At 33.5% G+C, this 10337-nt stretch overlaps 1 non-coding gene across 1 annotated transcript; it reads right to left on the reverse strand.

Moving 5' to 3' along the window:
• Positions 1 to 341: 341 nt before the first annotated feature.
• LOC139851070 (small nucleolar RNA R71) lies at positions 342 to 448 on the reverse strand. Its single transcript, XR_011760433.1, has one exon. It is a non-coding gene; the product is annotated as a small nucleolar RNA R71 (small nucleolar RNA).
• Between the last annotated feature and the right edge of the window lie 9889 nt (positions 449 to 10337).

The following is a 10337-nucleotide window of genomic DNA, read 5'->3' on the forward strand; positions in this document are numbered from 1 at the left end:
CTACACGCGCTGGCCAAGGTCATGCAATTACTCAACCAGACATTAATGCGCCAGATTACGAAATCAAAGGACAAATCCTAAACATGGTAACTAATCAATGACAATATAGTGGTACGCCAAAAGAAGATCCAAACGAACATCTTCGAACCTTTAATAGGATCTGTACTCTATTTAGAATCAGAGAAGTTGAGGATGAACAGATCTATCTCATGTTATTTCCCTGGACTTTAAAGGGAGAAGCCAAAGATTGGTTAGAATCGTTACCTGAAGGGGTGATTAATACATGGGATGTTTTAGTTGAGAAATTTCTTAAAAGATTCTTTCCGGCATCTAAAGCCGTAAGACTTCAAGGAGAAATTTTTAAGTTCACGCAGAAGCCAAATGAAACTTTATATGAGGCGTGGACAAGATTTGGAAAGTTGTTGAGAGGATGTCCTCAACATGGTTTAGACACTTATCAAATAGTACAAATATTCTACCAAGGATGCGACATTACTACACGAAAAGACATCGACATAGCAGCTGGTGGTTCCATTACGAAGAAATCCGCAACTGAAGCGTACAAAATTATTGATAACACAGCCTCCCACTCACATGAGTGGCATCAAGAAAAAGACATCATTAGATCATCTAAAGCGGCTAGAGCCGATTCAAGCCATGACTTTGATTCCATTTTCGCAAAGTTAGATGCTTTCGAGAGACGAATGGAAAAGATGACTAAAGATATTCACGCAATACGAATTAGTTGTGAGCAGTGTGGAGGACCACACTTGACAAAAGATTGTCTCAGTATTGAACAAACAATGGAACAAATAGAGAATGTTTCATACATGAACCAAACGCCTGAAAATAATTATCAAAATAATTATAAACCGCCAAGACCAAACTACAATCAAAATCAGAATTATAATCAAAATGTTCCATACAACAACCAACAAGGTCCTAGCAATCAACAAGTATCTAACAATGACCTATTTTTCCAATTAAACCACTACAAGCCGATGATAAAAAGCCAAATTTAGAAGATATGATGTCGAAGCTAGTTGAATCTCAAACGCAGTTTTTCACATCTCAGAAACAAACCAATGAACAAAATGCTCAAGCATTTAGAAATCAACAAGCTTCTATTCAAAATCTGGAACAAGAAGTAAGTAACCTAGCAAGGTTGATCGGTGAAAGAAAACTGGGGAGTCTACCTAGCAATACAAATGCTAATCTCCGAAATGAAACAGCTAAAGCCATTACCACGAGAAGTGGTATTACACTTAAACCACCTGAAATACCTGTAATTTCTGATGACTCTATTCCCACTACACAGGCACCACAGCCTGAGCAAGAGAAGGAAACAGAACCGGTAGTTGAAAAGGTTAATGAAGATTACATAGTTAAGGTAAAGCCTTATGTTAAACTATACCAACTACCACTTTCTTACCCGAGTAAAATGAGAAAAGAAAGACTTGAAGCCGAGCAATCCAAATTCCTGGATATGTTTAAACAAATAAATGTCAATCTTCCTTTCATTGATGTGATTTCAGGAATGCCTAGATATGCTAAATTTCTGAAAGATCTAATCACAAATAGAAAGAAAATTGAAGAACTCTCGACTGTTACAATGAATGTTATTTTTTCTGCAGTGCTATTGAATAAACTACCAGAAAAAATCTCAGATCCAAGAAGTTTCACAATTCCATGTTTTCTGAGTAGTCTTAGTTCAATAAAAGCACTGGCAGACTTAGGTGCTAGTATAAATTTAATGTCGTATTCACTATACGTTAAACTAGACCTTGGAGAATTGAAACCAACACAAATAAGCAAACAACTAGCAGATCGATCAGTAAAATATCCTAGAGGGATAATGGAGAACATGCTAGTTAAGGTTGATATTCTAGTATTTCTAGTATATTTTGTTATTCTGGACATGGAAGAAGATTCTCGAGTTCCTCTCATATTAGGAAGACCATTCTTAAACACGGCTAAAGCAATAATAGACGTGTTTGGTAAGAAACGGACCCTAAGTATAGAGGACGAGAGTGTTACCTTTTCTATTGATAGAGCCATGCAACAACCACAATCTGCAGACGATACATGTTATTATATTTAAACTATAGATTCACATGCAGAATTGTTAGAAGAATTTCTAGAATTACAAGGAACAGGAGAATGTTCTTTAGGAGAAGGAACTGAACCAATTGATGAAGCTGAAATGTTAGCCGCACTTATGGCTAATGATTACGAACCAACAAAAGAAGAACTTCAAATGCTAAAAGAGGAAGACAGATATCGATATAAATCATCGATAGAAGAACCACCGATATTAGAGTTAAAGCCACTTCCAACCCATTTGGAATACGCTTATTTACATGGTGAATCTGAATTACCTGCAATAATCTCGTCTTCTCTTACTGAAAATAAAAAATATCAACTCATTTCTGCGCTAAAAGCTCATAAACTAGCTATTGCATGGAAGATTCATGACATTAAAGGCATAAGTCCTTCGTATTGCACACATAAAATCCTTATGGAAGAAGGTCATAAAACATATGTTCAACGCCAACGAAGACTAAATCTTAATATGCAAGATGTTGTTAAGAAAGAAATTATTAAACTGTTAGATGCAGGTTTAATTTATCCAACTTCTGATAGTCCATGGGTAAGCCCAGTTCAATGCGTACCTAAGAAGGGTGGCATGACTGTCATCATAAATGAAAAAGATGAGCTTATTCATACTAGGACTGTAACAGGATGGCGTGTTTGTATTGATTATAGAAAATTAAATGACGCCACCAGAAAAGATCACTTTCCCTTACCTTTCATTGATAAAATGTTGGAAAGGTTAGCTGGGAACAGTTACTATTGTTTTCTTGACGGTTTCTCCGGATACTTTCAAATTTCAATCGCACCCGAGGACCAAGAGAAAACCACCTTCAAGTGCCCTTATGGTACTTTTGCTTACAAACGCATGCCATTTGGACTATGCAACGCCCCTTCAACCTTTCAAAGGTGCATGATGGCGATTTTTCATGACATGATAGAAGAATGCATGGAAGTTTTCATGGATGACTTTTCAGTCTTCGGTGATACTTTTGAAACATGTCTAGTTAATCTTGAATGAATGCTTATTAGATGCGAGCAATCAAATCTAGTACTTAATTGGGAGAAATGCCATTTCATGGTCAAAGAAGGCATCGTTCTTGGTCATAAAATTTCAAAGGAAGGAATTGAAGTGGATAGAGCTAAAGTAGATGTAATTGCTAAACTTCCACATCCCACCAATGTTAGAGGAGTTAGGAGTTTTCTAGGGCATGCCGGTTTTTACCGACGTTTCATAAAAGATTTTTCTAAAATTGCCACTCCTATGAATAAACTCCTAGAAAAGGATACTCCATTCATCTTTTCGGATGAATGCAATAAATCTTTTAATATTCTTAAAGAAAAACTCACTAATGCGCCGATCATGATAACTCCAAATTGGGATCTACCATTTGACCTCATGTGCGATGCAAGTGATTTTGCAATGGGAGCCGTTTTAGGACAAAGAAAAACGATTTCAACCTATATATTACGCTAGTAAGACGTTGCAAGGAGCATAAACGAATTACACAACTACTGAAAAAGAACTCCTTGCTATTGTCTTTGCTTTTGAAAAATTTCGTTCATATCTCGTTCTAGCTAAAACAGTGGTCTATACCAACCATTGTGCTCTTAGATACCTATTTTCAAAACAAGATGCTAAACCACGATTAATCCGTTGGATCTTACTCTTACAAGAGTTCGATATTGAGATCCGAGACAAAAATGGAGCAAAAAATCTGGCCACTGATCATCTTTCTCGTCTTGAAAATCCCGAATTAGAAGTTCTAAATGAATCGGCTATACAGGATAACTTTCCTGATGAATATCTATTGAAAATCGATTATAATGAAATTCCATGGTTTGCAGACTTTGCAAACTACTTAGTATGTGGATTCCTTGAAAAAGGGTTGTCGTACCAAAAATGAAAGCAATTCTTTAGTGATATAAAACACTATTTTTGGGAAGATCCACATTTGTTTAAAAGTTGTCCCGATGGAATAATACGCCGATGCGTATTCGGAGATGAAGCTAGTCAAATCTTAAACCATTGTCACACATGACCAACAGGAGGGCATTATGGGCCTCAACTTACAGCAAGGAAAGTCTACGACGCTGGATTCTATTGGCCTACAATTTTTAAAGACGCACACCTTCTTTGTAAATCCTGTGATGCATGTCAAAGGGCCGGAAAAATAAGTCAACGTGATGAAATGCCACAAAATGTCATTCAAGTATGTGAAGTATTTGACGTTTGGGGTATTGACTTTATGGGTCAATGTCCAAAATCTCATAATAATCTCTACATTCTCGTTGCTATTGATTATGTATCTAAATGGGCGGAAGCACAAGCTCTCCTAACTAATGATGCACGAGTTGTAGTCAACTTCTTAAGACGTCTTTTTGCTAGGTTCAGAACATCGAAAGCTTTAATAAGTGATCAGGGTACTCATTTTTGTAATAATCAACTTGAGAAAGTTCTCAAAAGATATGGAGTAACTCATAAAATCTCCACTGCTTATCATCCACAAACAAGTGGACAAGTTGAAAATACCAACCGAGCTTTAAAACGTATTCTAGAGAAAACCGTAGAATCGAATCCAAAGGAATGGTCCATGAAATTGGAGGATGCACTCTGGGCTTTTAGAACAGCCTACAAAACTCTAATTGGCACCACACTTTTTAAACTCGTTTACGGAAAAGCATGTCACCTTCCAGTAGAAATTGAGCAAAAACATTTTGGGCTTTACAGACGTGTAATCTTGATTTGCATGAAGCCGGACATTTACGATTAAGTCAACTAAATGAATTAGAAGAATTAAGACATGATGCATATGAAAATTCGTTAATCTATAAGGAAAGAACGAAGAAATGGCATGATAAAAGAATCAGAAGTTCAAAAGAATTTAAGGAAGGAGACAGAGTCCTTCTTTTCAATTCACGATTCAAGCTATTTCCTGAAAAATTGAAATCAAGATGGTATGGACCATTCATAGCCAAAAGAGTTTTCCCGTACGGAACAGTAGAGTTAATTAATTCAAATGGGATTGAATTTAAGGTTAATGGTCACAGAGTTAAACATTACATAGATAATCCAATGGAAGTTGAAGATGAAGTTAATCACAATTTCGACACCACAACTAACTAATTGTGGGAAGATTCGAATCTTTTAAGGGTAATATGAATTTTTGTTAGAGTTAGATGTTCTGTTTTCGTGTAGTTCCCGAGAATGGAATCCGATTGGTCTTTCCCTAGAAGACCCTAAAGAACTAGTCTTCTCCCTCCATTCTGAATTTTTATTTCTTTTAGGTTTTACGAGATGAAGAATTCCTTTGATCTGACCCATGGTCTACTACTACACACTATGATTACTAAATGTAATAATAACATCTTCCCGAGTGAACTGGTATCATTCATAAGAGGCAAAATGGACGAAGTGAGGAAAGAACTCAGGAAAGATCATCATAAGACACATTTTGGTAAAGGAAAATCAAAATCCGCAACAAAAAGAAGAGCACGACACCTTGAAAGATGTCATAAATGCGGAAAATGGTCACACGAAGGGAAATGTTCAAACAATCAAACACATTCCAATACCGAGTTCATTACTTTATGCAGAGAAGGACCGTTCATATGTTTAGAAGAAAAGTTATTGAAGAATCGAGGTTACGCTTATGTAGCTATGGAAAACCAAATCGAACAACTCTCCTATGAGTCGACTAAAGCAGGTCTATGAGAATTCTATCTCACAGGTAAGTATGTACATTTTTTATTTATTTTTATTTGTTACTTTTAACCTTTTGATAATAAACGCTGAATCGTTCGCTATAAAGTATTAAATTGATATTCAATAAAATTAGGTATGCGAAACCGAAATTATTGATATCATACAAAAATTTAATTCATCACTGCGAAATTTACCGTTTATTCATAAGGTATAAATATCTTTAATCAATCAATCAATTCAAAATATTTCAGAAATTCATCAGGAGTAAAACGAGGTAATATAACCAAAATTACTTTACCCAAAAGAGGATGTATATTTTTGTAAATATTTGATTGATTAAAGTGGGATAAAAGACCAAAAAGATTTTTATTTTTACCCTGTTTTTAAAATTAATATATAATTATATTATTTTTAAATATAAGTTTGTAAAATTAATGTATATAAATATTAATAATATTTATATGAAATTTTAATATGAATTTTAAATTTAAGTTTGGTGTGAATTTAAAAAAAAAATGTACTTTATTTCATTAAGTTAAAAATATGATTTTTAAAATTCGTCGTGAGTTGAAGACTAGGTCGTTGAACCGAAATTGCTTTACCCAGGGGCGGGATGAGAAATTTTATTATCATTATTTTTAATCTTATTGATTTAAAGTATGCCAAAAACATTTAAAAAAATCCAAAAAACTTTGCTTTTAAAACAATCGCTTTAAAATGACAAATTTTAAAATTTTGTCGAGGGACGAACTAGGTCAACGTACCGAAACGCCCTCATTCTAAAAAGAAACAAATTTTTAAAATTAATTAATTATTTGTTTTATAAGCAAAGGTTTCAAAAAAAAAAAAAACCATGCGATCGCATGGGGATTGCAAGGGAAACCCATGCGATCGCATGGGCACCCTGATCTGCTCATATAGACAAAATGCACGAGCTGCTCTCTGTCTCATAACACCCACACACACAAATACGAAAACACTCTCAAAAACACTCCTAAAATCATCATTTTTTCATCAAAATTCACCAAATTTGTCACTACAATCCGCTATAATCATGCCTTTCTTCAGATGAGGAAGCAAAAAGGTAGAAATTTCACCCCTAAACTCCTAAATTTCCTAATTTTTGTGATAATTATAATTAATTGTCCTAATTTAATTTTGATGATTTCTATCTTAATTAGAGTTAAACTGTTAGTTGATGTGCGTAGAGGTGTATACGAAATAGTTATATTTTTACTACAAAATACTATTAAATACGATACAATTTTACACAAGTTATTTATTTATTTATAGAGTGGATATACCTAAACCTTGTTACAACACTTATAGGCAGTGTACCTAATCGTACAGTAGTGTAGTTTTTAGTAAGTCCGGTTTGTTCCACATGGATCTTAGCCAAGTTTAACGCTATATTTTTAAAAACTATATTTGTAAAAATATAAATATATATATAAGTAGTATTATTATTATTATAAAAAGGGGGTTTTTACTGTTTAATGACCGGTTTGTCGATTTTAAAACTTAAGTCGCAGTTAAAACCTAATGTAAAATATTAAAAATAAATATAACTTAATTTTAAGCGTAAAGTAAATAACGATAATGAAATTGCGATAAATAAAAATGCGATAAATAAAATGACGATAAATAAAATTGTGATAATTAAAAAGTACGATAATTAAAATGACAATAAATTAAAGTGCGATAATTAAAAGTGCAATTAAATATGAAATAAAGGAATTATGCTTATTTAAACTTCCGTAATCATGATGTTTGACGTGTTGATTTATTTTATTCCCATGGGTTAATTGTCCTTTGTCCTGGATTATTCAATATGACCGTCTGGTTTTTGTCCATAACAGTCCATCAGTCATAAATATAAAGTGCGAGTGTCCTCGTTAAATTATCCTTATATCCAAAGTCAAATATTCCAACTAATTGGGGACTTAAACTATAATTACACCAAGTGTCCTTGTATATAATTCACCCCTGTTTTAATAAGTCCATTAACTATTAATCCATTCCCCTGTCCGATTAAATGAACGATTATTAGTACTTATAAATATCCCGCCCATCGTGTTCGATCGAGTGTATATGGTTATTTATAGGTACGTCCAATTATAAATCTTTTTATTAAATTAACAAACTATCATTTAATTAAACAAATATAAAGCCCATTAATAGCCCATAGTCTAATTTCCACAAGTGTCGTTCTTTTGTCCAAATCCCAATTATGGTACAAAGCCCAATTACCCAATTTTAATATTTAGCCCAGCATCACGATTACTTCGGCTTAAATAAGCATAATAATAACTTAGCTACGAGACATTAATTTAAAAAAGGTTGAACATAACTTACAATGATAAAAAATAGCGTAGCGTTACACGGATAGAATTTCGACTTACACCCTTACAACATTCGCTAACATACCCTTATTATTATTAAAATTAAAATTAAAATTAAAATTAAAATTATAATATATATATATATATGTATATATATATATATATATATATATATATATATATATATATATATATATATATATATATACGTTGAGAGAATGAAGAAAGAAAAAGATGTGTTTTTGTTCAACCAAAACTGCGAAATTTATAGGACCTGACCCTCAAATTGGGGCCATGCAATCGCATGGAAAATAAGCCTCCAGGCCATGCGATCGCATGGCCTGCTTTTCCAGCTCACATTTTGTTGTTTGCTTCTTGCCGACGGTTTTATAAATATATATAATTTTTAAGAATTATTTATATATTATATTATATTTATGTGCATAGTTGACTTGTAATTTTTAGTCCGTTGCGTCGAGAGTTGAGAGTTGACTCTGGTCCCGGTTCCGGATTTTCGAACGTCCTTGCGTACAATTTAATATCTTGTACTTTGCGTTTCGCATCTTGTACTCTTGTAATTTTGAGACGTTTCTCATCAATAATTTGAATCACTTTGATTGTACTTTGTACTTTTGAGCTTTTTGGTTGTTTGTGTCTTCAATTCGTCGAATCTATCTTTTGTCTTCACCTTTTATTATTTAAACGAATATCACTTGTAAATAGAACAATTGCAACTAAAAGCTTGTCTTTCTTGAGGGAGAATGCTCTGAAATATATGTTCATTTTTAGCATTATCATTAGTATATTATGCTTGTATAACCTAGATTGATGCTATTTGTCATGATTTGAAGCCTTAAACTTCAAATTTTTTAGAAATCTAGGGTTTGTGTTCTTGAGCAATTTGGGGCTTTTTGATATAAACAGGTTATGGCCGATTTTTGTTATGTATTATTGCTAAATTAAGTAGTGTAACATGTTTATGTAGCTAAATGATCCAATCTTTGATCCCAAACATGATTTGTGAGCATCAAAGTGGACTTTTTAAGTCTAAAATTCATGAACTTGATTATATTGATATAAATGCCATTTGAAACTTGTTTAATAGCTAGTAATGGTTATTTTAACATGTTATTTGAGTTGAATGCTTATAAACTTTGTATACCTTTTCATATATGCTTATTTGAAAAATTGTAGAATTGATAAAAATATGAAAATGAGTATAAGTTTAATATGGATTAAACATGTTATTGTAATTGTTTTAATTTGTTATTTTACTAACACTAATGCATATTTGAATGCACAAATTTTGTGTTTAATATGTTTTGCAGAGAAATACAGATACGGACGGTGCATCATCATCTAGACAACATGAACAAGAACCTGAACAAGAACCTGATCAAGAACCACAACTAGAACCACAACCTGAACAACAACAACATTATGATCAACACGTGCTATATTATGAGCCAGAACCACTGTTTTACGCTCATTATCGTCAATTTCAGCCTCACCCGAGGATTATGCACCCACTTATCGATGACCTACAGTTACATCCAAACCTAAGATTCGATCGTTGTTGGACAGAATGCCCAAAATTTCAAAAGAACATGCACATTCTTTACAACAAAAATATTGAAATGCCTCGGGTAATCGATTGGGAGCCTTTGGAAGCGGTTCACCTAGCCGAATCGGTTAGGGATTTACTAGTCCAGAGGTATGGTAGCTCTACATTTAAGGATTAGATCCGCTTATTTACTACACGTAGAACTATATATAGAGAATGGGGTGTTGAATTGCGTAGCACTATAGAGTTAAATAATGAAGTTACTATGATAGGAGATAAAAGTTTTATTAGATTTCTTTTAGGAGGTACAATGTACAGAATGTCCATGTTGGACATGGCTAGAGCTCTATTAATCTACACCCCCGCTTAGATTATTACACCTGATTGTAATAGTCTAATTACTGAAGGTGAAAGAGTAGATAGGAATTTTGACGCTAACGCCATATGGAGGCGTATGTCACAATTTAGGGAATTTATGTGGGGTGGAAGACACTCCTACTTAGATATTGATAGAGCAGAGCTCCGGATAATACATAGATTCTTAGCGAACTCGATTACACAACGGGGTAGAAACAAAGAGAAAATGACCCTAAACGATTTATTCTACCTGAAGTGTATTCGAGACCCGAGGAGC

Source organism: Rutidosis leptorrhynchoides, chromosome 5, assembly GCF_046630445.1.
Source record: "Rutidosis leptorrhynchoides isolate AG116_Rl617_1_P2 chromosome 5, CSIRO_AGI_Rlap_v1, whole genome shotgun sequence".
Classification (NCBI taxonomy): Eukaryota; Viridiplantae; Streptophyta; class Magnoliopsida; order Asterales; family Asteraceae; genus Rutidosis; species Rutidosis leptorrhynchoides.